The following is a 3,588-nucleotide window of genomic DNA, read 5'->3' as shown; positions in this document are numbered from 1 at the left end:
CACTTTTTGAAGCATCTCAGTCCTCACAAGGACACATCTTTGAACTTCACTTTTTGAAACAGCATGAGTCTTAGTAAGGAAGAAGAAAATAATCATGAAATAAATATTCACTTTTATAACTAATTAAGCCGTCAGAAAAAATAAATGTAGTACAAAGTAGTACGAAGGAAATGAAACATGTATTGAAAAAAGAAACATGCAATTGAAAACCCTCTTTAAAAAAATATTATTCCTAATAAGGAAGGGAAAAAAATACCTTGAAGTGCTCCTCGTAGAAAAGAAAAGAATCATACCTTGAAAAACTCTACTTTTCTAAACAACTCAGTTCAGTGGAAGGCGGTGAAACAGAGAAACAGAAATAGACAAACGAGAAGAACAAGAGCCCCGGCAGCGAAGTAGTTGTATACACGTGACACGCAAGGTTTTATTCTACTTTTTTTCCAAGTGAGGCTCGCTGCACAGTTAGGTCAAGCCACACGCTCACATCCACACGTTCACGTCCACACGCTCATTTGACGTCAAAGGTGAGAGTCAGGCGAGCTATGGATGGCCGGAGTGATGTCAGCTCCAGTACCTATCTGGCCAGCAAAACGCGAATGAAAAGACGGGGACTTCCTCATGACGTCATGTGAGGAGCTACGTGACGCTAGTGGTGGTGGTGGTGGTGGTGGTGGTAGTGGTGATGTAGATCTTGATGAAGGCATGTCATAGTGTGCACATGGGACCGCCAAGACCTATTGAATACCACAAAAGAGAGAGGGAGAGGGGTGTGTAAAAAAGGTGCATAGAAACCTTTATTGTATACCCTTGTTACTATAGCGGGAAGGCAAAGAAGTGTTGGCGTAAACATGCTTTTCACCTGCTTGTGTGCTGGGGGTCTTGTCTTAGGGCACTCATGCGCACACACACACACACACACACACACACACACACACACACACACACACACACACACACACACACACACACACACACACACACACACACACACACACACACACACACACACACACACACACACACACACACACACACACACACACACACAAGGACAAAGAGACAGGACACAGAGAGCTTAGCTCGGGCCCTGTAATACACAAATAGGTAAATACACACCGCAAAGTTTAGTGGTTAGTACCCTCGGCTCACAACCGAGAGGGCATGGGTTCGAATCCCGGGAAGCGGCGAGGCAAATGGGCAAGCCTCTTAATGTGTAACCCCTGTTCACTTAGCAGTAAATAGGTACGGGATGTAACGAGAGCTTGTGGCCTCGCTTTCCCGGTATGTGGAGTGTGTTGTGTCTCAGTCATACCCGAAATCGCTCCGTAATGGGGATGGCTAGCTGGGTGACCAGTAGACGACCGAGGTGAATTACACACACACACACACACACACACACACACGCGCGCGCGCGCTCAGTGGTTAGAGCGCTGGCTTCACAAGCCAGAGGACCGGGGCTCGATTCCCCGGCCGGGTGGAGATATTTGGGTGTGTCTCCTTTCACGTGTAGCCCCTGTTCACCTAGCAGTGAGTAGCTACGGGATGTAAATCGAGGAGTTGTGACCTTGTTGTCCCGGTGTGTGGTGTGTGCCTGGTCTCAGGCCTATCCGAAGATCGGAAATAATGAGCTCTGAGCTCGTTCCGTAGGGTAACGTCTGGCTGTCTCGTCAGACTCTGCAGCAGATCAAACAGTGAAACACACACACACACACACACACACACACACACACACACACACACACACACACACACACACACACACACACACACACACACACACACACACACACACACACACACACACACACACACACACACACACACACACACACACACACACTCAGCCTCTGACAAGTGTAGTCGAGAAAACATTATGATACTTTAGGAGAGGTTTCGAGACACTTGCCATCAAAATTTAGATCATTATTTTGACAACGTTCTTTACATTTTTCCATCCTCAAAAGGCATGTCTTCCAACTCTTCTACTGCTGGCTAGAATCTTACCTGACGCAAAGGAAAATAAATAAGTGGAAAAGTAAATAAGATAAACTAACGTCTATATAAGAGAGAGAGAGAGAGAGAGAGAGAGAGAGAGAGAGAGAGAGAGAGAGAGAGAGAGAGAGAGAGAGAGAGAGAGAGAGAGAGAGAGAGAGAGAGAGAGAGAGAGAGAGAGAGAGAGAGAGAGAGAGAGAGAGAGAGAGAGAGAGAGAGAGAGAGAGAGAGAGAGAGAGAGAGAGAGAGAGAGAGAGAGAGAGAGAGAGAGAGAGAGAGAGAGAGAGAGAGAGAGAGAGAGAGAGAGAGAGAGAGAGAGAATGTGTGTGCTAAGACAAAAAAGAAAACTGCCTCCTCTCTCCACCTGGGTGAGTGATGGAGGGGGTGGGCGGGAAGGAAGATAGGAGGGGAGAGGGTGCCAGCCATGCAGTAAAACTCTACGGTACCGGCTAATCACATTTCACATAGCATTACGTAGGAGAGGACGCTTTTTTCTCTCACTCTTGCCACTGCTGCATAGACAGTGGTGCGGATGTAGCAGTTGTATTTCACCTGTGTCAAGAAATGAGTATTCACCTCTAAGAATGCATCAGAGACACTTGTAGACACAGTTATCTTTTTATGATACTATATCAAAGAAATCACTTTGTATATACAGCTATTCTGCAAGTCGTCATTTCACAGAGCGAACACCTGTCACTTCCTCTACATAAAAAAAGAGCAGAATACACGTGTGAAAATTCCTGAATCAAAACAAACGCAGCGCTGGTAAGTGATAGCTGCTTCCTGGCTGTCTCTATGCCAACAAATACGATCCTTCTCTATGTGACCTGATCCGCATCACCATAACAATCTGCCACGTTGACACGAGGGTTCCGATGGTCCCTTGAGGTGAAACAATTTTTATGGTTATTTTTTCGTGGGAATCCTCTGGAGAGAGAAAGAGTAAGATAATATTATAATGCAAAGTGGTAGATCTGCCTTCCATAGCAGTAGCAGTCTAAAGTTAAAGCATGCTTAAAGAAGGCAGGGAAACAGCTAAGCATTCTAAAATTTTGGTGGGCAGGAATACCACTTTAGTTAAAGGCTGAAATTCTGACCGACTTTTTATATAATCCTCCACAGTTTGCATCAAAACGTATGAAGAACTCCCGTAGAGTGTCGTCAGGTGTCTTACGTGCTGTGGACAAGAGGTGACCCTACAGTTTTTTTTTTTTTTTCTTACTGGCATCCTCAGGATAAAGTTGAAGGAACGCTGCCTCCACCCCGTGAAAACCATGTTTATAGATGGTTATTGAGTGTTCCAGCGAGGCATGATCACTACCTAAACAATACTGTTCCACGACATTTTCTCCCTTTCCATTCTCATCCCAATTAACACCTGTTAGCCTCTTAATATCAACAGTGAATGGATGTGTGTAAGCGCGACAGAGGCAATTTAGTTAAGGGGACGGCGTGGCTTTCCTCCACAGAAGTATTTCGACCCCTGCACTCTTGACTAATTCAAAGTGTGTTCGGTAAAAAGGCTTTAAAATCTTCCGAAATCATGTAATGCCATGGAAACATACCCACTGACTGCCCTTTCCTAGAACGCTC

Source organism: Portunus trituberculatus, chromosome 38 (assembly GCF_017591435.1).
Source record: "Portunus trituberculatus isolate SZX2019 chromosome 38, ASM1759143v1, whole genome shotgun sequence".
NCBI lineage: Eukaryota > Metazoa > Arthropoda > Malacostraca > Decapoda > Portunidae > Portunus > Portunus trituberculatus.
The sequence above is the reverse complement of the archived record's forward strand: the minus strand, read 5'-3'. Positions refer to the sequence as shown.